Source organism: Trichechus manatus, unplaced genomic scaffold (assembly GCF_000243295.1).
Source record: "Trichechus manatus latirostris isolate Lorelei unplaced genomic scaffold, TriManLat1.0 scaffold00097, whole genome shotgun sequence".
Lineage (NCBI taxonomy): Eukaryota > Metazoa > Chordata > Mammalia > Sirenia > Trichechidae > Trichechus > Trichechus manatus.
In genome coordinates this window covers 9,988,474-10,015,331 of record NW_004444033.1, presented here as the reverse complement: position 1 = coordinate 10,015,331, position 26,858 = coordinate 9,988,474, and the positions used below count along the sequence as shown (strand labels likewise).

Here is a 26,858-nt window from a genome sequence, read left to right as displayed (position 1 = left end):
AATAATACCTTAAGTATAAAAGCAAATACATATAGTTAGCCTTAGTCACTTTAGCACATTACTGGATTATTGTGACTTTTGCAAATTTTACCTAAACTTGAGGAATATTACACTTGGCATTTATATTTGCTTGATTGTGACAGATGGTCTATTTTACCAAATATAAACTAAGGTTAGAAAAGCTGTTTATAAAACTTTTTTTTCCCTTTCAGCCACTTAAACCCCAGTTTGGGAAAGCGTAATAAATCCCTTCTCTTCTAAGAATTGGAAACAATTTGTGCAGAAAACCTTGTCCTAAGTTATAACTTGAAGTTTTTAAAAATATTACTTACACATAGTTTATCACTAGGAGCATATTTAATACAGTTGAGCTTCAACTCTAAGTGAAAACTATGCCTCATTTTTCTTTGTAATACTCTAGTGGAGAAGCTTTCCACTTTGAACAAGCCTAGCACACAGGTTCAGAAATTCTTGGCAGGCATACTTGGCTAAATTGTAAGCAGTGTGTTCTAGGAGAGGACTGTTTGTCTGGCAGAGAGGGGTCAATTATTTTAATACATCTTTTCTTTTGTAAAGGTTATTTTGCCTCACTAAATAATTTCCTCGAGTAATTTTCTTCCTCCCTTACTTCTTGCTTGGAACCATCAAATTCTTAGCTTAAGCCCTCTCCAGTTCAAATGGATTTTTGTTACAGTCTTTAGTATGACTAAAGAATGCACCTCAAGTTCTTTGACATTTTGATAGGAAATAGGGAGCTGAGATTTCCAAAATAAAGTTGGCTTATTGTAAAATTTGTTTCTAAAAAATTGCATAGACAAATCTTTGGTTTCATTAGCATGAGACAGTTATAATCAAATGTCAAGATGTGGGAAACTAAAATTGTTTGTAATGCTCTTCAGCTTCATCCTAAATGGGAGTATCGGCGATATCAAGCAGTGTTTATTACTTTGTGAAAGAAAGAGGGCCTTGCTTAAGGATGAACTTCCGTTAGGCAGGTTTTGTTTTAAAAATGATTTTATATATCTTAAGAAAATGAAAAAATATCTTCTCAGTTTTGGCAGTTTGATGTTTGATGTCTTCTTTCTCTCCCCTCCCTACTCTGGTTTTAAAATGAAGCTACATTCTTCATTTTTATGTATTTTTTATATGACTGCAGATAACACTGGATTGAATCTATTTGAACTCAGTGTTATCATTTTTATAGACCATTCAAGTGAGATAGGAAGTTTTAATTTGTGGAAACTTCAGCATCTGCTGAAAATGCCTTCAGCTTTCTGTCAGTACTATCTGTCTTGACTTTTTGTGAAGGAAGTTTCAAGATTCAGCTCAGCTGGTTCTGAAGAAAAAGAGTAGGGAAATAGGTTATAGAGATTTTTGCTGTTCTAGAAACAGTATAACTAGAATGTAGTACATACTTTTCTCAAAGGATTTCTAAATCTAAATGGAACTTGTAAATGGTTTTCATCCCACTGGAATAACATGTATTAGGTAAAACTTGTTAACACATTCTGAGATTATAAATTGTATGTTACCTCAGAAATATTAGGGAAAATCTGTAAATGCCCATTGTTGTATAAAATGTGGCAATATTCCTGATCTTTTAAAGATTGTAGGATAAAAATTGAGATACAAATTATAAAAATAGCATAATTCACTCTATTTCTTGTTATAAAGGAAAGAACTTGAGCATGGCATTGTTTTAATCACTTATTTAGCAGTTTCCTAAAAGAACTTTTTTCAGAATTTTTAAAATCACATTATTATGTGTCCTTTATTAGAAAAGGTTGTGTGGTAATGCCCTGATGGCACAGTTGTTAAAGCACTCAACTGCTAACCAAAAGGTCTTTTGAACCCACCAGTTGCTCTGTGGGAGAAAGATGTGGTGGTCTGCTTCTGTAAAGATTTACAGCCTTGGAAACTCTGTGGGGCAGGTCTACTCTGTTCTGTAGGGTCGCTATGAGTTGGAATTGACTTAATGACAGTGTTTTTTTGTTGTAAATATCAACTTAATCAGAAACTTTTCTTATAGAAGAGACAATTTCAACACTATTTTGGCCCCTTAGGTTAGCTTTCCCATAGTAAAGTTTTTCTTATATCAGAAGGGAGAATTGTATGCTGCTAAAAAGATTATTACTTTTACTTGTAGGGAAACTGAACTTTAAAGATAGTACGAGTATAAGTTTATTTTCCTCCTAAGGAGATTATTTGTGAGACGGCTTCATTATTATTAAACTCTTGTTTATATAGGAAGTTGTCCTGTTTTAAACTTTAATTGCGTTGGGTGATGGGCAGATGATGTATTGCTATTAGGATAAGCCGTGCTATTTGTATATGTCAGGGATCTGTTCAAAAGCATAATATTTTTTTTTAGTATGGCGACCCTTGAGTACTTAAACAAAATGTGGAGTAGAGGGGGAAATAATCAAAATAATCAGATTGACTTGTGTATATGTGTAAAACGAGTTTGGGGGAGGGGAGAGAAAGTCAAGGCAAATGAAAAGTACAATTAGAAGAATAAAATGCCTGCATTTAAAAATAGTAGGTGTTGTATTACTGCTTTTGGAAGAAAATTAGTGAATGATGTTCTAGGGAAAATAGTGATTGAATTTTAAGAAATGGCTATTGAGTGAAATATCAAGGGGGTAGAGCAGTCCTTAGTAGCAACAAACAGATACGTCATCATTATGCCAAATATCTGAAATTTCTTAAGCACGTTTTCCAGTCCTTGGGATAAAGAGGAAGTGCTAACTTTTTTTTTGATTATTTAAGAACCTATTCATTCTCTATTCAGGCATCAGGTGTCTTTAGATTGTGAATTTCCTGAAATAACATTGCCTGATTTGGGTTATTGAATATTGGTTATATCAACTTTCCCTCCTCTTTTCTTTCTTATTTTCTGTCTCTCAATTTTTTCTTATGAATTTTCCTAGTGTTTTTTATTTCCAACAACTGTTTGGTGGACCCTTTTGTGAATTCTGTAATTGAATGAAAATTTGCAGTATAAACAGCATTGTTTTTGGTGGTAAGATTAGTTTTTCTTTTGCTGGAGATCCTCTCCATTTTGGTTAGATTCTTCTTCTAGCTCATTTTTTTTAAAATTAATTCTTGGATAAGAATTAGGATGGTGCACATATTCTGTCAATCTGAATCTTTCCAGAAAATTGTATTTTACTCTATATGGAGACCTAAGTATTTGAAAGGATAAGGAAAATGTTATAATGTATTTTGGTTTTGTCATTTAAAATTAAGTAAAGGAGTCCTTAGGTGATGCAAACAGTTAAGCGCTGGACTACAAGCTGAAAGGTTGGCGTTTGAACCCACTTAGAGGTGCCTCGGAAGACGGACCTGGCGATTTTCTTCTGAAGGGTCACAGCCTTGAAAACCCTGTGGAGCAGTTCTACTCTGCACATGTGGGGTTGCCATGAGTCGGAATTGACTTGATGGCAACTAACAACAACAACAAAGACATTATTGGTTTTTGTTTTTTTTTTAAGACTTACAGTGAAAAATTTTAAACAAGTGTAAAAGTAGACAATAGTATCATGAATCGCATGTAGCTGTCACTCAGCTTCAAAGATTATCAACTCATGGCTAGTATGAGTTCATTTCTACCTCCACTTACTTTACCCTTCTCCTCTTACTCTTTGCCCTTCATTATTTTGAAGCAAATACTAGGCATTATTTCATTTGTACTATAACTTTTTTGATATAATAAAATATCTTGATTTTTAAAAATTTTTATCACAGTTGTTCAGTCAGTTTCTAGTCTTAAAGTGCTTATTACAGACCTACGGCTTGGAAAACGGCATAGCCTCCTTTGATAGCTTATTATCTTACTGTGAACTTATTTATAATATAGAAATAACTAACATGATCCAAAGCAGTATACAAAGAAATCCTTCAGTGTGTGGTACATATAGTCTGAGTCTAGTCTGTGTAGGAGTATCTTCAGACTAAAGTTCTAGTGTTAAGCTATCTGGAGAAAGGGGGACTTGAATCAAGAGTATGTACTATTTGTAATAGGCAGAGCATCTCCAGAAGGAGAACATTCCATAAATTCCATGTGGGGGATGGAAGCATGAACAAATACTTATTGGGGGGGGACCAGCATGATGTGAGAGGGATGTAGAATCTGATCTCAGTGGAATGAAGTGTTCACTTCTAGGAATTGTGTCAGATAAATTTGTATAAGTAGGGTAAAGCTAGGTTATGGAAGGTGTATTCAGTGTCAGGTTGAATTTGGTCTGTGAAGCAATAGGGAGCCATTAGAGGGTGGGGGGAACAGGAGATGACATGATGAAAGTGTTTTTTTAGAAAGATTGTTCTTTCAGTAGTGTGCAGCATATTTTGGGGTTGACAGTTGAGTTGAGTTTGGAAAATTTAAAGACCAGGCCACCGAGGTAAGGGGCCATTCTGAGAGATGTTAGGGTGGAAATTCTACAAGCTTTGGTAACTAATTGATCCCATCTTCTTTTCAGTCTCTTATATACAAAAACGACACCAGAGTTTTAGAGAATAGAGGGCTGAGAAAATGTGGTATCTTTGTCTTTGATAGTAAACTGCAGTTTGTTAGCCACGCCCAGCTTTTGGAAAGGAAGTGATGCATGATTACTCAAAAAAACCCAAAACCAAACCCGTTGCCATCGAGTCGATTCCGACTCATAGCGACCCTATAGGACAGAGTTGAGCTGTCCCATAGGGTTTGCAAAGAGAGACTGGTGGATTCAAACTGCTGACCTTTTGGTTAGCAGCCCCTGCACCACCAGGGCTCCGTAATTACTCAAATAACAGTCTAAAAAATTTCGGTAGAAAATAGCTATCAGTGTTTTCAAATAATTTTAGTTATTCATTCACTGGGGAATAAGAGTTTGGAAAATATACAGGCTTTATTGTTTGATAGTAATAGATGGAGCATATTTGTTTTGTAAAAGAGAAATTTATGCCTTACCTGCTTCCTGTGTGTGTATTCCTTCCGAAGGGGTTTTAGGAGACTTCTTGTAAATTTGAATAGCTTGTAACTAGCATATATCACTGGATACCTTCAGAGTAGAGAAAGGCTTAGAGCAGAGGGAATGGGAAAATTCTAATGAAGTAGGCTGCTAAATATTGCAGCTCCAAGCCCCCAGTTTGTAAGGGGTAAGGTTAAGTCAATGTGCTGAAGAAGAATGTAGGGACATTATGAAATGAATTTTATTCTTCGATTTTCTTTGTTTTGCAAAGGTAATATTAAAACAGATCTGGTTAAATACCAGCCATATCTGTTTTGGTTGGATTTTTTTCTTTAGTTCTGAGACCCTTGAAGTTATTCTTTTATTTTTTGTTTTAATTTGTTGACCCTTCATTAAGCCAACTTTTTGCATCTGTTGTGTATTTCTGTGTAGTATGCTTTCCTTGTTTTGTGGAGGAAATTTTCACATATTAAAGCTGCAAAAAAACAAGTTTCTTGCTTCTGGCTTTGTAAATAGTAGATTAGTAGTACTGTATTGCCATTTATTCTCTTCTTGCTTTCTTCAGTATCATGAGTATTCCCCTTCTGAGGTATTTGGCAGGTGGATCTCAATGATTCTCACAGTTGAGTTTAAAAACATCTCAAGCTCAGGGTGCTTAAAAGTTTGAATTGAATTTATTTTAATTTTCCCAATGATTTCCTTACCTGCTATTATGAAAGGTAGGACCTAGCATAGTGCCATGGACCTTTTAGGTACTTGGGAAATATAAATGATAAAGATGATGATGCACTATAATACATTATTGGGAAATGTCTTTTGTTTTTCATTGACCTTCTTTCCATCCTAAAACCTCTTTAATCCTTGTAACATGACAGAACTATTTTTGATATTTTTTACTTTATTTAGCCAGTCATGTGTGCTATCTAATGTGGTTGCTAGAATAGAAAATTATTGCCTTCTTAGGATTTGTTTTAACGGAGACTCTGGTGTATAAACTTTGGATTTAAGATTTAAGGATTCTCCTTTGTGCTGGAGAATCTTGAGAAGGATTATGCATCTTTCTCATTACCGCCAATATATGTGGGAAGGAATTACATATCAAATATGCAGTATAGGACAACCTTAGTATTTGAGAATATCTTCAGTGGTAACTGCCAATCCAGTCTTTTCCCCAACAAATTTTTATTTAATCCCTTGGAGTATGGAGCCACTTTTAAGAGTGTCACGATAGGAGGAGGAGGAGGAGGTGGAGAAAATGGCACCCTGCTCCAAAAATCTCTCCTAGATAGTTTGAGAATTAGAAACTAATTTGAATTAATCTCAAATCATTAATAGTTGTACATTTTTTTTATTCATACAGTGGTTGGGAGGAAGCTGGTTTTTAGGGAGTCACTTTGGGAATGCCTTGGGTGGCAGGGGAGCCCTGGTGGCACAGTGGTTAAGAGTTTGGCTGCTATAACCAAAGGGTCGGCAGTTTGAATCCACCTTGGAAACCCTGTGTAGCAGCTCTGCTCTGTCCTGTAGGGTTGCTATGAGTCAGAATCTACTTGACGGCAAAGGGTTTGATTTGGGTTTTAGGTAGCCTGGAGGACAGGTGCATTGTATAAACAGGCAAAGGGAGGAGAGGCAGAAAATAAAGTGGCGAAGACATAAAATTCTGCTGATGACTACTGTGTGTTTTTGCCTAAGGCATTGATGGCACTGCTCCTTTGCTGCCTTTGGCTATATACTTTAGGTTTTCTTTGGTAAGTTAGGCTGTCATTACTAGCTGGGAAGGCTGGACATTTTAGCCTTTTCCAAATCAAACTTGTGTCCCTGTCCAGGCTAGTGCATTTTAATCTCTCCAGCTCATAACCTGACTACTTCATGTCTTTTCTCTGTTAGAAGGGCAGGGGAAATGGGAAAGGGAAGGAAATGGTAGTTATGAAATTCCCGATCTGTTCATTCATTAGTGTTATGTTATCCCAGGATTGTTTTATATAAGAACCTCCACCTTTCCTTTCTAATTTTATGTAATCAGTTATAAAATAGCATCATGATTTACTAAATGAGTGCTTAGATACCTTTTAAAGGATCCTTTAGCCATAGACGAAACCCTGGTGGCATAGTGGTTAAGAGCTACAACTGCTAACCAAAAGGTTGGCAGTTCGAATTCACCAGGCGCTCCTTGGAAACTCTATGGGGCAGTTATACTCTCTCCTATAGGGTCGCTGTGAGTCGAAATCAACTCGATGGCAACAGGTTTGGTTTGGTTTGGTTTAACCACAGAGTTGGTGATAGGTTAATGGGTACCTGTATAAGTTAGCTACTTAGTGGTACTTTTTTTGAATCTCTTGCTTCTACTAAAATCTTTTCTGACATACTGGACCTACTCTAAGATGTGAATTTTGCTACCAAAAGGTAAAGCTGGTAGTCTTGAAGATACATACTTTCCTGCTTTGTATTTAAATCTATTTTGATCCTGATGAAAACAACATTAAAGGAACAATCGGAGAGGTGGAGAGAAGATGGGAAAATTTGTCTTGGAAAACAAAGGAAGAGATTTTCCATGAGAGTGGTTAGAGACATAGGGATAGGAAGATCTAGGATCTTGTCACTTTTGGATAGCTAAGGAAGTTTCAAGAAGGGAAGGGGTTGACATAGTCCAATACAACATTCAAGGAGAATGAAACTAGAGAAAGGGCTCTTTGGCTCTATACTGTGATGATCACTATCACATTAGAACCATTCAGTAGGCTGGAAATGTAAAGCAGATTGGGACTAAGGAAGTTGTTAAGTGGAGACTATAGGTAGAGACCATTAGACAGGGAAATGACTGTAAAAATGGCAATAGGAATTATTAATAGCAGCTTTTGTATTATTGAATGTGTATTATGAAATCTTTTATTTATAGGAGATGAGAAAACTTCAGCAATTTGTGCTTTATAATCTTAAATTTCAGATTAGAGAAGACATATCACCTCTCTAGGGCTCTGCCACTTGCTAACTCTGTGATCTTGAGGATTGCTTAATCTTTTTGTGCCTCAGTTTTCTCCTTTGTAAAATGGAGACAATGGTAGAACCTATTTCATAAATCTATTGTGAGGATTAAATTAGTTAATTTTTAAGAAATGCTTAGAACAATGCCTGGTATGTGGTAAACGTTTGATAAATGTTATTGGTGGTGGTGTTACCATTATAATGCTTTGGGGAGAGAGAGGTAGAGAGTGGGATTGGAGACCTGAAGAGAATAAATAGGAAAAAAGAAATTCATATTATGATTGTCAAATGGAGTCAAGAACTAAATGGAAAGGCCTTTGCTCTGGCTGTTCCCTCTGCCTGGAGCGCTAGTGTTCCAGTATCGTTCTAGCTATCTCAGCTCCCTCAGGCCTTTGCTCAAATACTCACCTTTTCAATAGGGTCTACCCTGACCATTTATTTACAGTTGTAATCCATGCCTGCTTCCCCCTATGTGTACATTGTTTTACCTGTCTCTATAACACTGACTGACGTAGCATATCATCCACGTATTATATGTAGTTTGTTGTTCATCGCTAGGGCAAGGGTGTTTGTTTTGTTTCCTGATGTATCCCGGGTGCTGAGAATAGTACCTGGCACATAACAGGTACTCAATATATGCTTGTTGAATGGATAAAGTTTTCTACCATTGAGATGAGTGGATGGGGAAATGAGTTCACATGCTGGCGGTGATACTTTTTTGGAAGAGAGCCTGGTTTCTGAGATTGATGGACACTACATAGTTGACTTTCTTCCTCTTCTTTCTTACAAATGAGTTTTGTCAGAGTCCATTTTGATACTGGTTTTCCTAGAAACGACTTGGGGGAACCCATTAGCTGAGAAAATGAAAATGTAAAACAAATCTTTTTGTTACTACAGTAAAACTGTGAAAGCCAGAACCTCTGTAAGGTGGAAACCTGTCAGAGAAGGAAAACTCAAGTATTTCCACTAATAGAGAGCAATAAAAAAGTGGTAAGACTGCACCCTGTAAAAAGTGGAAAACTTGAGAGACCTGGAAAAGCAAGGCAGTTCCATTGAGTTCTGGCTCTCACAGGTTTCACTGTATAATTATATTTTGTTCGATTAGCTAATACATTGACTGCTTACTAGATGCCAGGTACTGTTCTCACCTCTTTATATAATTACTTTTTAAAAATTCTACAACAACCGTATAAATACATTACAGTTTTAAAGTACTTTTATAAAAATTCTCATTGTTCCTTGCAAGGCATCATCAGGAGTCAAGGGCAGGGGCCAGTCTTTTGCACTGAGACTAAGAGCATGCTTCCCCAGACGGTTGTCTTTCTTTGACAGGGAACTGCAAACACCCCATTCCTACTTCCCCCTCCCCCCAGCATTCCTGGCCTTAACACCACTACTTGCCTAAGTCCACCAGGACTAGTCTCATTATGTCCTTTATCCCTTTTTATGTCAGTCACTGTCAGTCTTCCAGGTAACCAACCCTTCATGTCTCACACTTTAATCCCCCCCAGGCTTTCTGTACATTTCCTCTCTTTCACTCCTTTCCAGCCCCTGAAATCCTGCTGCTGTGCAACCAGTGGAATTCACAGTTCATCATCATTTCCTGTATCCTTGATTTGTTTCCTGAACATTTCCTCTACGTCCTACTTTTCTAAGGATTCTTCTTCCCCTGCAGCCCTCTTATGTGTTGGCTATTAAGTTTTCATTTTTTTCTTAAAAGCCATCATTAAGAGTCACTAAGGAGTCCCATGCACTGAGATTTAAGGCCACAGTTCCCCATTCTCACCTCCACTGAGCAGGAGTCAAGAGGGAGCCTGGTTCCACTGAGCCTGGAGATGGGGTAGATGTCCTCCATTCTCCTTCTATCCTCCCAGAAACTCTCCTTTTATCATGTTTTGTCCATAAAACCTTACGTTTGATGACATCTGCTGTTCTTGCTGTTTTTCTGTCTCTCTTCTTTTTTTTTGGACTATTGTAGCTCCTAGCTCACTGTCATCCTCAGCAACACTGTGCCTCTTTTAATTCTTGGTAATTTCATCATCTGATCGTTCTAATAATACGTTGACCTCTCAAGTTCTAAAATTCCTCTTCTTTAATCTCACTTTCCCCCTGTCTCAGCACTCACTCCCATGGCCATATCTCACACCTTGTTATCACCAATAACTTGAACCCTTCCATGATTTCAGTTTCATGCAACCCCTTCTCTAACCACCTTTTCTTTTCAGCTCATTTCACATGGTACCTGTCTTAGTTACCTCGTGCTGCAATAACAGAAATACCACAAGTGGATGGCTTTAACAAAGAGAAATTCTCTCACAGTTTAGGAGGCTAAAAGTCTGAATTCAGGGTGCCAGCTCCAGGGGAAGGCTTCTTTGTTGGCTCTGGGGGAAGGTCCTTGTCATCGATCTTCGCCTGGTCTAGGAGCTCCTCAGTGCAGGGGCCCTGGGTCCAAATGACAGGCTCCACTCTCTTCACTTCTTTCTTGGTAGTGTGAGGTCCCTATCCTCTCTGCTCTATTCTCTCTTTTGTATCTCAAAAGAGATTGACTCAAGATACAACCTAATCCTGTAGATTGAGTCCTGCTTCATTAACATAACTACCTCTAATCGTGCCTCATTAACATCATAGAGGTAGGATTTACAACACATAGGAAAATCACATTGGATCACAGAATGGTAGACAGTCACACAGTGCTGGGAATCATGGCCTAGCCAAGTTGACACAGATTTTTGGGAGACACAATTCAATCCATAATAGTACCCAACTCAACAATCTTTTACCTCACTGGCACATCCAATCCACTGATTCTATTTTCTTCACTGTCCCTTGCCTCCTTGTTTTCCTTTCTTACCTATTTTGCATCCCATGATCAGTCATTATATTCATCCCTCACATATGCCCTCAACTCATTTGTTCCTTTCTTGCTTCTTTATATTATTTGAGAAAACCTCAATCCTAGTTAAACCAAGTTTTCTGAATACATCAGGCCTGCACCTGTGCAGTTGAAGGTAACTGAAGAAAAACACGACTATGGTGAATGCCTTTTGTTATAGATACCAGCACTTGCAAAATTCTGTTTTATTAGAGGTACCCCTCCACCCTCACCCTCACTTTATCTCCTTATGCTTGGAAGATGGCATGGTAAGAAACCTCAAGTAGCCGTTAATACTGTATTGTCTGCCAATCATTCTATTTCCCCAGTCCATTCAGTCATATTTCTCCTAGAAGACTTATTTTATACCTTTGCCTTTCTCCTCAAACTTCGAACTATCCTCCCCATATTCATTCTGGTTGATGGACCTGCTTTCTACTTCATTGAGAAAGTAGACACAGTCAGAAGAGTACTTACACACACCTACCACCGTATCTAAACACCTGTAGTATCTGCACTCATAGGCCTTGCCATTCCTCTGTTACTACAGATGAAGTGTCTGTGCTTCTACCTAATTCCAGTTCCTCTAATTTGTGCATTAGATCCCATGTTCTCTTGTTTATTTTGTATATTGCTCCAGCATTTCTCCACTCTCTCTGTGCATCAAGTTTTCCTTTTCTACTGTAGCATTCCTATGAGTATACAAACATTCTCATATTTTTCTCATCATAAAAATACCTTCTCTTGACTACTCTGCTCTTGTCTGTTTCCATTTTTGCAGAACCCCTCAAAGCATTGGCTCAGTGCTCTGGTTCTGATTTCCTTATGTTTTCTCATCATTTCTTGCTAGATAATTGCAGCAGCTTTCAGACAGGTTTCCCTGCTGCTACCCTTGCCCTCTATAGACTGCTATTGATACAGCAGTCAGAAGGGTCTTGTGAAAACAAGTCAGATGGCAAGAGATTTTGCACAGCATTCAAGACATGTCATGAGTTGGTAAGATTAAGGACCTATCTTATTTTACTTGATTAGAGTGTCTTGTTTTATGGAACCACATTGGTCCTGAAGTCACATTTAAGTATGACTGTTTGTATAAGTGGGGGAGTAGTGGTCAGGGATGGTTCATGACCTCCGTCTTTTCTCTGTGTTGATTACACAGAAAGATGTGACACCTGTATCTGCTAGGAAATTGAAAAGAGGGTCTGAATTCGTTGCTATTCTAGTAAGTTGCTTCAAGTTGAAGACCAGACCACCCTTTCTTACTATAGATCTATTGTTATTTCACTACCACCTCTCACCTCCTTTAGCAGCCCTCTTGCTTTCCTCCACCCTACCAAGTTTAGTGTCCTCTGTCTACCCCTGCCCTTCCTCTGTTTTTCCAGACTCTCAGATGGAAATGTATTTCTTACGACTTTCAACTCTTTTTGAATTAGTATTTTATACACTAAACTCTTTTCAGATATCTGAAACCCATTCTTATGGCTCCTACGTGAGTGGGTTTTACTTTTGTTAATAAAGTTTCCGACATTGATACTGTACATGATAGCAAAAGGGCAGTTGATACAAATAGGTGAAGAAGTCATGTGTGAAATTGTAGGGGAAATGAAAGATTTTTTTTTGGATCCTCTGAATGTACTTGTCATAAACTAATAATGCTAATAATGATTTCTAGAGGAGTTAAACTGTACTGCATATATAAAACCTTGGAGATTAGTTGGCAAAAAAGGACTTCACAGTTCACTTCTTTAATCTCTAGATTCTTTTCTCTGAAGGCAACTTTTCTCTAATCAGTTTTCCTTTGATTCCCTTAAAAGCCTTCATGGTTTTTCTAGGGCTGTGGTCTAAAGTTGAACTGTTAAATATTACATTTCTAGAAGTCTGCCTTTTGTTATAGATGCCAGCACTGGCAAAATCCTATTTTATTAGAGGTACCCTTCCACCCTCACCCTCACTTTATCTCCTTATGCTTGGAAGATTTCATGAACCTCAGAGAACGCTGTTGTACTGGGATCAACAATTGTGATATTGTCTGTACGTTACTTGATTTCACGTTCTTTCAAATTATAACACTCTCTTGGTCTGAAAAGAATTTCCTGTTTCTTAGATCTTTGCTGTCCATTGTAGTACCCACGAGCCACACGTGGCTATTGAATGCTTGCAGTGTGGCTAGTCTGAGTTGATATGTGCTTTTTAGTGTAAAACACACACCAGAGTTTGAATCTTTAGTATGAAAAAAAAAATAGCTCATATTGATTACATGTTGAACTGATAATATTTTGGATATAAAACCTATTGCTGTCGAATCAATTCGGACTTATAGCGACCCTATAGGACAGAATAGAACTGCCCCATAGAGTTTCCAAGGAGTGGTTGGTAGATTCAAACTGCAGGACTTTTTGATTAGCAGCCAGGCTCTTAACCACTGCACCACCAGGGCTCCACCCTGCCCATAAACATAACTTGTTCTTTCTCTGCACTGCCTGGGAGAATTTTGAAGAAGCAATTTGAAATAAAAGTATCAGAGTTGATTTTTTTATTTACTTTCATTCTTCTTATTAATAGTACATTTTATAATTTCTCTATTGTTAACATATAATTAACATATAAAAATTTGAACTAAAGGCAAACTGGATCTGGTCAAATAAGGAAATGGTTTGAAAATTTTACATATGAGGAAAGAGATTTTGTCTGGTTGAACATAAAACCCAGCAAAGAAATAAGCAAACAAAAGACACCTACTGACCCAGTCTGCTGTTACACATTTAATATACTTTTATAAACTTGGACTGTTACTGCTGTTTTTTTTCTCCCATTACAGTTTTATTTATATTGCCTTTTTTGATCTACTTGGACAAAAGATTCATGTTGAATTCATTGAATGCTTTTTAGGGTTAAACCTTGAACTATGTTTAAAACAAAGTGGCATATAGCTGAAATTCATGGTTAGTTTTTAAGTAATGATTGGGTAGCTGTGGATTACTAAAACGGAGTTTCTGAGTTCCACAATGTATTTCAAAGTAGTCCATGATATGTTTTTACCATAAGTGTACTTACAAAAATGGCTTTATTAGGCATTTGAGAATAATTTATTTATTGAATAACTATTATTTTTACTATTGTTACCCACGGAAAAAGTTCACAGTACCTGGTTAGATATTGCACATTTTATAAAATCACATTCACAAGAACAGTGTGCATGAAGTAAAATAAAAGTTTGGGTCAACAAGCTTGAATTAAAAAAAAATTGAGAAGAAAGTAGGTGGTTTAAGCAAAGGCAATTAAGAGTAAAAGAAGGTATCTAGGGCAAAAAAAAAATAGCATTAATACAGATAGTAGGAATTGTGGGAAAGAAAGTGGCAAGTGAGGTCACTAAAGTTTACATTCTTGAATGCTCAGTGGAAGTACAACCTTGTAGAATAAAACAGATTTTGCTACTTGTCATTTTTCTGGATCTTAGAACACCCTATTACTTTTTTGGTTCCTCCTACACATTAAGGATAGGCCTGATTTCTGTTGGCTCTTCAGGCCTAGATTTGGATTGATCCATAAGAATAATTTCTGAATCCACCTATGTTGTATGTATCAACTCTTTGTTCCTTTTTATTGCTGAGAAATATTCCATGATATGGATGTACCACAGTTTAACCATTCACCTGTTGAAGGACATTTGGATTGTTTTCAGTTTTTTAGCTCTTACTAATAAAGCTTCTGTGAACATAAAAAAAAAAGTCAGATTGAATTGTGTCCCCCCAAAAAATGTGTGTATCAATTTGGCTGGGCTAGGATTCCCGGTATTGTGTGATTGTCCACCATTTTGTCATCTGCTGTGATTTTCCTATGTGTTGTAAATCCTGCCTCTATGGTGTTAATGTGGGGAGATGGACAGCAGTTGTGTTGATGAGGCAAGACTCAATCTAGGGGATTGAATTGTGCCTTGAGCCGGTTTGTTTTGGGATATAAAAGAGAGAGGTGAGTGGAGAGACAGGGAAACCTTATACCACCAAGAAAGCAGTGCCAGGAGCAGAGTGTGTCCTTTGGACCTGGGGTTCCTGCACGTAGAAGCCCCTAGTCTAGGGGAAGGTTGATGAGAAGAACCTTCTTCCAGAGCCAACAGAGAGAGAAAGCCTTCGCCTGGAGCTGATGCCCTGAATTTGGACTTTTAGCCTACTTTACTGGGAGGAAATAAATTTCTCTTTGTTAAAGCCATCCACTTGTGGTATTTCTGTTATAGCAGCGCTAGATAACTAAGACAAACATTAAAAACACAGGAAAGAAAGAAATGACCAAAATAGATGCTAGAAGAGACTCTGAAACTTACTCTTGAACCTAGAGTAGCTAGAGCAGACAGAAGAAATGATCACATAAAAGAGCTGAACAGAAAATTTCAAAGTGCAGCTCTAGAAGACAAAGTGAAGTATTATAATGAAGTGTTCAAACACCAGGAGTTAGAAAACCAAAAGGGAAGAACACTCTTGGCATTGATTAAGCTGAAAGAACTGAAGAAAAAATTCAAACCTTGAGTTGCAATAGTGAAAGATTCTGTGGGCAAAATATTGAATGATGCAGGAAGCATCAAAAGAAGATGTAAGGAATACACAGAGTCACTGTACCATAAAGAATTGGTTGACATTCAGCCATTTCAGAAGGTAGCGTATGATCAAGAACTGATGGTATCGAAGGACTTGGCAACGATTGTGAGGATGATGCAGGACTGGGCAGTGTTTTGTTCTGTTGTACACAGGGTCACTATGAGTCGGAACTGACTCCACGGATCCTAACTACAACAGCAACAGTGGCTGATGATGTTGAACATCTTTTCATGTACTTACTTGCCATCTGTGTATTCTCAGATAAAATGTCTGTTCATGCATTTTGCCCATTTTCTAGTTGGAATTTTTTTTTTTACTGTTGAGTTATGAGAGTTCTTTATATATTCTAGATACAACTTTTTTGTTAGATTTGTGGTTTGCAGATATTGTCTGCCAGTCTATAGCTTGTCTTCTCATCCTCTTCATAGGGTCATTCACAGAGCAAAAGTTTTTTAATTTTGGTGAAGTACATCAATTCTTCCTGTTCTGGATTGTGCGTTTCAAGTCAAGTCTAGGAAGTACTCTTCACCTGGGTCCTGAAGATTTTCTCCAGGTTTTTCCCCCCTAAAAGTTTCCATTTTACACTTAAGTGTGTATCCATTTTGAGTTAATTTTTGTGTAAGCACCCCATCCTGCCATGGATGTCCGGTTGCTCCGGCACCATTTGTTGGAAAGGCTGTCTTTCCTCCATTGAATTCTTGTGCATCTTTATGAAAAACCTATTGGGCATATTTGTGTGGGCCTGTTTCTGTGTTTTGTGTTCTTTTCCATTGATCTAGATGTCTGTCTCCCCTATCAATACCACACTGTTTTAATTACTGTTGGTATATAGTAAGCCTTAATATTGGGAATAGTGATTCCTCAGATTTAATTATTATGTTTTTCAAAATTTCTTTACCTCTTCTATGACCTTTTTATTTCCATATAAATTTTCGAATAAACTTACCTGTATGTAAAAAAAACCTTTTCTGGGATTTTACTAGGAATTGTGTTACACCTATAGATCAATTTTGGGAGTATGGATATGTTTACTGTGTTGTGGCTTCCAGTCAATGAACATGGTAAGTCTCTTCAATTTAGGTCTTCTTTGATTTTGTTCATCAACATTTTGTAATTTTTCCGTATACAGATTCTGCACGTTTTGTTAGGTTTATACATATGTATTTCCTTTTTTATTTTTTTTGGAGTGATTGTAAATGGTATTGTATTTTTAATTTTGGTTTTCACCTGTTAGTATACAGAAATGCGACGATTTTTGTATGTCGATCTTGTATCTTGTAACCTTGCTGAACTCACTCATTAGTTCCAGGAGATTTTTTTTGTAGATTCCTTGGAATTTTCTATGTAGGCAGTCATGTCATCTGCAAAAGGGACAGTTTTTTTTCTTCTGTTCCAGTCTGTTTGCCTTTTTTTTTTTTTCTTACTGTGTTGGCTAAAACTTTGAGAACTATATTGAGTAAGAGTGGTGAGAGCGGACATCCTTGCCTTGTACTTAAGAGTTTACTGGGAAAATGTAGTCTTCCATCATTAGCTATGATGTTATCTATAGGTTTTTGTAGGTGTTCTTTACCTCTGTTCCTAGTTTACTGAGAGCTTTTGTCACACATTTTGTCAAATGCTTTTTCTGTGTCAGTTGATATGATCATGTAATTATTCTTCTTTAGCCTTTTAATATGGTTGATTGATTTGCAAGTGTTGAACCAGCCTTGCATACCTGGAATAAATCCCATTTGGTCATGGTTTATGATTCTTTTCATACACTGCTGGCATTTATTTGCTAATATTTTGTTCAGGATTTTTGTTCATGAGAAATATTCGTCTGTAGGTTTTTTTTAATATGCTGGGTTTTTTTTTTTTGTTTTTTGTTTTTGTTTTTTGTATTTGTTTTGATACTGTCTTTGTCTGGTTTTGGTACCAGAGTTAATACTGACCTCATTAAATGAGTTGGGAAGTGTTCCCTCCTATTCTGTTTTCTGGAAGAGATTGTGTAAAATTAGCATTAATTCTTTAAAATTGTGATAACATTCTCCAGTGAAACCATCTGAGACAGAGGAGTTCTTTTTGGGAGCTTTTAAATTATGAATTCCATTTCTTTAATGATTTTAAGATTATTCAGATTATTTGTTTCATCTTGATTGAGTTTTGGTAGTATATAGTTTTTGAAGAATTGGTCCATTTATTCTAAGTTGTTGAATTTATGAGTGTAAAGTTGTAGTATTCCTTTATTCTTTTAATGACTACAGAATCTGTAGTGATAATGCATTATTTCATTCTTATATCAGTGATTTGTGTTATATCTTTTCTCGTATTATCTGTCAGTCTTGCTAGAATTTCAACAATTTCATTGATTTTTTTTTTTAAACAAAAAACCAGCTTTTTGTTTCCTTGCTTTTTCTCTGTTCTGTTTTCAATTTTATTGGTAACAGTTTTTTATTATTTCCTTCCTTCTGATTGCTTTAGGTTTATTATTTTCTTGTTTCTCTAGTTTCTTGAGATGGTCGCCAAGATTATTGATTTGAGACCTTTCCTCTTTTCTAATGTACATAAGCATTTTAGTGCTATACATTTTCTCTTAGCACAGCTTTAGCGGCATTCTGCAGATCTGGTATGTTGTGTTTTCACTTTCATTCATCTCTATAGGTTTCTTTTTATTTCCTTTGAGACTTCCTCTTTGACCTATGGACCATTTAGTAGTGTGTTGTTAAATTTCCAAGTGTTTGGAGTCACACCTGTTGTCTTTATGTTATTGATCTCTGTTTGGATTCCATTGTGGTCAGAGAACTTTGTATGATTTCAGTTCTTTTGTTGTGGTTTGTTTTGTGGCCCAGGATATTGTTTATCTTGATGATGTTCCATGGGTGGTTGAAAAGAATGTGTTAACTTATTTTTAAGTCCCTAGTCTTACTGGGAAGGAGCCCTGGTGGGGTAGTTGTTAAACACTCAGCTGCTAACCAAGAGGTCAGCGGTTGGAACCCACCAGCTGCTCCACGGGAGAAAGATATGGCAATCTGCTTCTGTAATGATTGCAGCCTTGGAAACCCTGTGGGGCAATTCTACTCTGTCCTATTGGGTTGCTGTGAGTCGGAATCAGTTCCACAGCAATGGGTTTTTTGTTTCAGAGTCTAACTGGAATACCACCTACCTCTCTCTATGTAACTCTCCTCCTGACTCCCCCATCCGTTCATTTGGTTCATATTCCTTATTATTCTAGACATTTTAAAGATGGTTTGTATGGCACATTGACAATTTCTTTCTTATTTTTCTTATTCCTTTAGAATTCTTTCACCATGTCTCATATCTCATTTGACACTTTCTGTAATTCTAAAACAATTTAGTATTCTTTATTCTAAAGAGTCACTAGTTTTTATGTTGACAGTGTAATTTGTACTTTCTCTGGTAGCATATTGACCTTGAAGTATTACTACTCCAAGGTGAAATATGGCAGTGCGTTTTTGTTGTTCTTCCAAAACCCACCCACAAAGTATGATTCTGTGGATAAACCTAGACTGAATTCGGAATTGTTTGCCAAGGATATTGCTAGGCACTAAGTGGGAGGAAAATTCAGTGTCCCCAAGGCATTTCTTGGGACACAAGGTGAATGTCTCTGCAGTGGTTCTACTAGTATAAGACAGGTGACACCAGATTCTTAATGGGGGATCCTATAGGAATTCAGAAAAAGGAGTATTCAAAGAATGTGAACAGGATTAATTTGTGTGGTACAGTACTTGAATAAGTGATAGGTAGAGTGGAAAAGGAAGTTAAAATGAGACTGGGACCACTGCCTATCCCAGAGAACTGCTAAGCCAGAAGGAGTGGGGCCTGCAGGAAGGAGAGAGAAGGATGTACTTTGTGGCAGTAGGATTGTGTAGTATTAGGAAGGTTGAAGGAGGGTTCCTGAGGCACCAGGAAGGAATTTAAACTTGAACAGAAGGCAGTTGCTGACTTAAAGATTCTTAATCTGAAGAGTGACTTGAAGAATATAGATAAATATAAATCATTGGCATCACCTGGGAGCTGGTTAGAAATGCAGAATTTCATACCCCACCTAAGGCCTGGTGAATCACAGTCTACATTTTAAAAAGGTGCACGGATGATGTGGAGGCACAGTCAAGTTTGTTAAGTACTGGTTTGAAGGGGAATTAATCAAACAGTCCTGTGTGTAGGTTACACTCTAGGGGAGAGATTATTGAAAGAAGTCAATGCAGATTTGTTAAGATCCTGTATTAATAATCCATTTGAAATGGAGACCAAAGTCCATATAAGAGAGACTTCTTTTTTTTTCTTTTCTTCTTGTATTGTACTTTAGGTGAAGGTTTACAGAGCAAATTAATACACATACTGTTTTGTGACATTGGTTGCCAACCCCACAACATGTCAACACTCTCCGCTTCTCAACCTTGGGTTCCCATTACCAGCTTTCCTGTCCTCTCCTGCCTTCTCGTCCCTGCCCCTGAGCTGGTGTGCCTATTTAGGAGAGACTTCTTAAAAAGAATAGGATCAGTAAGATTGAATGACCAGAATTTAGAGGATGGAGAAGAATGCTGAGTCAAAGATTATGCTCAAGTTTTGGCACTGGCAACTGATAACTGGGTGGGCCACTGAGAAGAAATAAAAGCCTTGGTGTCATAAAAAGCTGTGAGTGTTCTTCACTCTCAGGCTGCTAGAACTTTTTATTAACAGAAAATCAGCATAATAACAACACTGGAGAAAATCTTGAAAAAGAATGAATAAAACTCTTATAATTCCAAAATTCTAAACTAAACAGTGTTTTCATTTATTTGCATGTTATCTTGATCTCTTATTAATATGTGAAATTGTTTCTACTCTTTGTTAGTATAAAACCACTTTGTATACTTTTAAAATTTCTGTAAATATTTTTTCATATTTCTTCAAGTTTAATTAGTTTTAAAAGAATTTTTCTCATTATAAGATACATATTCCCTCAGTCAAATTAAAAAATAATGCAAATTAAAAATAACAGTGATTTCCGTATTTACGTTTTAGATTGGTAAGGATGAAAACAGTTGGTTCTAGGCTTTGATGAGAATGTAGATGGGTGCAGTTTTTTAGAGGATAATTCGCCAATATTTGTCAAAGTTAAAAATGTACATACCATGCTTCATCCAGCAATTTTATTTCTGGGAATTTGTTTAACGAATATACTGCCTCCAGGTCAGTTAACAAGGAGCCCTGGTGGTGCACTGGTTAAGCACTTGGCTGCTGACAGAAAGACTGGTGGTTTGAAACTGCCAGCCACTCCGTGGGAGAAGGATGTGGCAGTCGGCTTCTGTAAAGAGTCTGAAACCCTTGGAAACACTGTGGGGCATTCCTGTGTTGTCCTGTAGGGTCACTATGAGCCGGAATAGACTCAACAGCAGTGGGTTGGATTTGGTTTAGGTCAATTAACTAGCAGGCTGATTTGTCAAGTTTACCAGTTCTTCATGTCAGTGTATTTAGGAAAATATTCTTCTAATGGAAATGACCACAATTTCATGTGGATATTTTCAATTTATTCTGATTTCTTTTTAATTATTTTAAAAGTTAGTGTTTTTTTTTAAAAGCATTTTTAGGATTCTTTTGCGAGTTTTAAAAGTACTTTGTATCAGCCATGCTTTTTTATTTTTTTTGACTATAAAATTTATAGCTGTTTATATTGAATGGGATGATTTTAATAGCTTTTGAAGATTTTTTATGAGATTTGGTTGGCAATTTCATTTTGTCATTGTAACATTGTTTGTAAGAATGTTTGATTTGTTGTAAACTAAGGATCATAAACAAAGCCCAAAACTCGTTGCCACTGAGTCGATTCTAACTTATAGTGACCCTGTGGGACAGAGTAGAACTCCCCTATAGGGTTTTCAAGGAGTGGCTGGCAGATTCGAACTGCCGACCTTTTGGTTAATAGCCGTAGTTCTTTAACCACTGTGCCACCAGGGCTCTGAGGATCATAGCATGGTTGATTTTTCTGAAAATATTTACCATTCAGAAAATATATTCACAGTCAGACATATTTCATTATAAATCTAATGTATATTTACTATAAATGTGTGCTGAAAAATATCTAAAGCAGCCACATCAGTAAGAAACACTAATATCATGGTTATTAATTCCTGTAAAAATTAAGAATGATATCTTAGTTGAGACATTGAGGAATAATATAAAAATTATCCGAAGATTGGAATAATGAAATACTTCATTCTGAAAAGAATGTAAAAGAACTTAAAACAGTGGCCTGAATCTCATCACAAAAGACAAATTAAAATTTTTATTGACTAGAAATACAAAATTAACAAAATCTGTTAATTAATATACTCATAAGAATATAATCAGGTGTATGTGTCCAGTTTTAGATCCTTGAGACGAATATGTAAATTTGGTAATTTTAGTGAATTTACTGTTTAGTAAATTAAATTTTGGAGAATTGGTTTGCTTCTGATATACAAACATACTGGAACGTATGTTTAAGAGTATGCATTGCGGTCCATTTCTTCACCAGTCAAGAAGGACATTGCTGTTGAGGGAGAAGAATCACCATGTCTTCGAGTGTTTTGGCAAAACCTCAGATGTGAGGCCTTCTGGCCAAGCGTCTGCAAATTCATATCGTTGGAGCATTTGTTATGGCCCTGGGGGTTGCAGCTCTCTATAAATTAGCTGAACCAAGAAAGAAGGCATATGCAGATTTCTGTAGAAATTATTATTCCATGAAGTATTTTGAGGAGATGAGGAAAGCTGGTATCTTTCAGAGTGCAAAATGATTTTGGAATGTAAAGAATTTCTTTGAATTGAGTTCCGTGAATGTTGTCACTGGCCTGTGTTCCCGAACTATGAACCATGACTATGTGGGCTAATAGTCATGGTTATATGGTGTCTTCTTGGGAAATAAACAATTAACAGCAACAACAGAAAAAGAGTATGCATTGCAACATTGTAATACCAAAAGACTAAATCAGTTGCCATAGAGTCAATTCCGGCTTATGGAGGCCCCATGTGTGTTCAGCTGCAGCTGTGCTCCATAGGGCTTTCAGTGACTGATTTTTCAGTAGTACATAGCCAGGCCTTTCTTCTTATGTGCCTCTAGTATACTCGAACCTGCAACCTTTCTGTTAGCAGCCAAGCATGTTAACTATTTTCACTACCCAGGAACTCCGCTAAAAGACTAGAAACTACCTAATTTAGTGTCCAGTAGGAGGCTTATTGTATTATGTGTGCATTTGTGTGATGGAATATGTTGTAGGTATGAAAAAAAATAAGTAGAGATTTATGTAACAAGATAAAAAAATTTCCAGAGTATATATTAAGTGAAAAAAAAAAAAAGGTTCAGAACAATGCGCACGTCTTCTCTCTTTTCAATTAAAAAAAAGGCGAAGGGCAAGAGGGTTATTTGACAAGTGTATTTTTGTGTATACATTTAATGTGTCTGGAAGAATATGCAAGAATTGTTTACAGTGGTTGCCACTGGGGCTCAGAAATGGAAGCAAAAGGTAATGGGTACCCTTTCAGTGTGTTTGAATTTTGCTCAACCAGTTAGTGTAAGTTTTGATGGCATATTCACATTCGTAGGATTTCCAAGGCTGTAATCTTTACAGGGAAACCCTGGTGTTATAGTGGTTAAGAGCTATGGCTGCTTACCAAAGGTCAGCAGTTCGAATCCACCAGGTGCTCCTTGGAAACCCTGTGGGACGGTTTTATTCTGTCCTATAGGGTCACTATGAGTTGGAATTGACTCGACAGCAATGAGTTTGGTTTTTCGTTTTTGGAATCTTTACAGGAGCAAAGTGCCATATCTTTCTCCCATGGAACAGCTGGTGGCTTCGAACTGCCAACCTTTCGGTTAGCAGCCGAGCACTTAACCACTGCACCATCAGTGCTCCTTCATTCATTATAGAGCATGTGAAAAATGACCAAAATAAAAAAAAGCCTAGAAGAAGAAAGTCTCCCAAAGATAACTTTTATTAAAAGCTTGTTTTACTGTTCCCTTTCAGTCTTTTTATTTTGTATTTTGCTTTCACCATTTTTTTATTAGCTTATTTTACTTATCGTAGCATTAGTGTTGCCCAATTGTTATACTCTTTACCACCTTAAAATACCGTACTTTCTGAAATAAGGTAAGGTCATAAAATAAACTCATAAGCATCGTTTTTAGCGGTCAGTTACTATTCCATGCTGTGTTGTGAAAGCAGTGCCGTTGTGTATGTTACCACACTGATTGCTTCGGTGGTCTTGTGGGTTAGGTGAATGGCTTCTTCCCTCCTTACTGTTACGTATCTGCCATTCTCAAAACTCCATAGTCGTTTGAAGGTGACATTTGGGTATTTCTAAGTTTTTTGATGTCACACATAGTTGTAGCCAAGTGGTTTTTGACCCTCTGGGTGTAAGGACTTTCCAAGGATATTGTGAATATAAGCATTTGAATCACTTATACCAATGTTGATAAATTTTCACTGGATTCTCTTCTGAGGGAAATGATACTAAACCGTTTTAATTTATTGGTCAGTTTTCTACGTAGCAACATTAAACTTTTTGAGACCCCCTCATTTTTGTTTTAGTCAAGTATTTTTACTGCAGTTGATTCTTTTTCTTGTACATTTTATAATGAATAGTTTATTTATCAGGTGTTTGTTCTTCATGCATTTTACAGATTATAGCTTTTGTATTGGTTAGTTTTCGTTTGAACTTGCTTTTACCATATTCAGTATTCCTACATGAGATACTGCACACTGCAGTTTTGTCAAGAAGAGTTGATTTATCAGTTTTTGGGTCAGCAGTATATTTCACCATGTGCAGTTTTAGTCATGGTCTGCTTAATCTGGTTAATTAACTCTGCTGGTAATACTCTTTATGAATTGGATAAAAGATTGATGTTTTATTTCTTAGCTAATCCATGAGAAAATTGTAAGCAGTTTCTCTTTGGTGTAACAGAACTCCTGACTTGTCAAATTCCTTAGTGAGTCTCAGAATTCTTTTTTCACTTCTTGTGTATTTTAGTTTCATCTTCTCCCTGAAAGTACTTTTCATGTGTTTCTCTTTTTTGTTTTGGAGCTTTTGCAGAGATAAGATTCTCAACTGTAGAATTTCTGCTTGCGTGTGACTTATCCATAGCTTTGATAATGTTTTCTTCTGTAGTTGCCATCGATTGTTTAATCACACAGGTGATACCTGTGGAGTAAACCAACACAGTATGAGTGCCCCAAATACAGCTCTTCGTACCAGCTTGTACCAGATGGCAGCTCATTTAAATTGATTGTTAAATTGTATTAACTGGGCTCTCAACCGCTAGGCAAAGTTGGAGAAGCCTGAATGTCTATCAGTTAAACTAGATTTCCAGACATGAAAATACTGGGTCATAGGATATTAGCATCATTATGGTTTTTGCATTGTATTGATTTTCAAAAAGATTGGGCCAATTTATAATGCCATCAGCGGCATATAAGCACTTCAGTTTTAATGTTTTCTTTAGAATTGGGTCTTACTATTTTAAAATGTTTTACTTAACTAGGGGTAAAATGGTCTTCTGGAGTTGCTTTCATTTACATTTTCAGTTACTTTGTGTCGATGTAATAGGAACAACAAGTCAGAAGCAGGCTGGAGAAATGTTAACTCTTAACCTGAGCATTTGGTTATGCAGCCTTCTGCACTACATTAATGTTTTGAATCAAAATTGATTTAAAAATTAAGATTAGTTATTAGTGTAATTAAATAGATTGGCCCTGGATAGAAAGCCACCGTTGTCTACTCTTTGAACAAGGGAGTTTGTTCTTCTTCTGTCTCATGTTCCTCTAGACTCTGAACAGAATAATATGTTACTTCTATTCCGCAGTTCAAGGAGCCCTGGTGGCGCAGTGGTTAAAGCGCTCAACCGCGAACTGAAAGGTCAGTGGTTTGAACCCACCAGCCACGCAGCTGGAGAAAGATGTAACAGTCTGCTACCATAAAGATCACGGCTTTGGAAACCTTATGGGGCAGTTCTGTTCTGTCCCATAGGATCTCTATAAGTTGGAATCGACTCAACAGCAGTGGATTTGTTTTTTTGAGTATCCTGCAGTTGAATAGTCACTGTATTTAAATCTGTCTCTCTGTGTATAACTGCTTGGTACAGTCAGTTAAAAAGTACTTTTAATCACTGAACTGTGCATGTAGAAATTTTTGAAATGGTGTATCTTTGGCTATGTGTATTTTCACCAAAAAAAAAAAGGTTGAGAAGTTAGAGGGTTGACATGTTGTGGGGTTGTTAACCAATGTCATAAAACGGTATGTGTACTACTGTTTCATGAGAAACTATTTGTTCTGTAAGCCTTCACCTGAAGTACAATAAAACAATTAAAAAAAAAGTACTTTTAATTGTTTGCCAAGTTAGTAATGCTGTAACATGTTTTGCAGAGAAGTAAATAAAGCGTTTTTGTCATGTTTATTATTATTTTTTTTTGTTTAGCCAAAAACATTAGCTCCACTTTTTCCTTATTGTTGTTCAGAATGGTTCTTTAAGTAACTTAATCAAGAGAGGTTCAGATAAAGCATGCTGTTAGTCCATCTATCAGAAAACAACACTAAATGGGAGGTGGAGTGTTTATTAACTTCCCATTTGTGACACTTCTAGGACTCTTATTCAAACCTCCAGGCCAACAGTTTTATTAAAACCAGAATCTAAGGCAGGTCCATCATTCTTTTTTATGTCAGTAAGACGATAAACTGTAATTAAAACTTCTCAGAGATTTAGCTCTTACTGTTTTTTTTTTTTAGTGTAATTTGCAAGCTACGTAGTTTTTTTTTTCCATCCTCTTTAAGTTCTTTTGGAGGCAGTCATCTTTTAGATCTTTTAGAGCGAGTTTGAAAGAGTTACTTAAGTGATGTGAGATACTTTTTCTGCCATGACAGACTTGTAGTGAGGATCATTTAATACAATCTTTTATATAGCAAGAGATCATTTGGCAAGTGTGCCTTCCAACCTCTGCTCGTTGTAGAGACATTGCCTTCCAGGAACTAGCATATAGACTAGCCAAGTGACATATTATCACATATGACGTAAGACAGTTATGAGTCATACAAATCAGTTTGTACTCAGGACAGAATAAACAGTGTCAGAGAAAAAAAAAAAAACATGTTGCTTGGTAATTTACCTTTAAGGCTGACTATTCTGTCTTTAACTTTGCACATTTTCTGCTGTTTCCCCAAAACATAATTTTATCACATTCGTTTAAAATTAGTCTTTAACATGATTATTTCGTAGACAGTTAATTTATTTACAGTTCTAGTACCAGTTGCGAAGGTGCTGCTTCTGGACATGTGTCATGATTCTTAGAATTAATAATTGAAAGTGTTCTGTAGCTTAATGATTTCTTTTATGAAGACCCTAGAGTTTTATAAGATAAAGTATCTTAATTTTCTTAAAAGTGTCCACTTTTTTCATGCAGTGAAAGATACAAATCTTAAGTGAGGGTTCAATAAGTTTTTTTCTTTTTTTATTGTAAAATA

At 36.6% G+C, this 26,858-nt stretch overlaps 1 protein-coding gene and 1 pseudogene across 5 annotated transcripts in view; both read left to right on the top strand.

Moving 5' to 3' along the window:
• Positions 1-26,858, top strand: part of CNOT4 (CCR4-NOT transcription complex subunit 4) — a 132,860-nt gene that overhangs the window by 2,075 nt on the left and 103,927 nt on the right. Inside the window, exon 1 of one of the 5 annotated variants that reach the window (XM_023737143.1) lies at positions 23,158-25,259. The exons of the other annotated variants lie outside the window; for them this stretch is intronic. The gene's annotated coding sequence lies outside the window, so the exon portion shown is untranslated. Of the gene's footprint in view, positions 1-23,157; positions 25,260-26,858 lie in introns of those variants that run through there. 5 annotated transcript variants of the gene reach the window in all.
• Positions 21,923-22,435, top strand: LOC111821686 (cytochrome c oxidase subunit 6C-like; annotated as a pseudogene).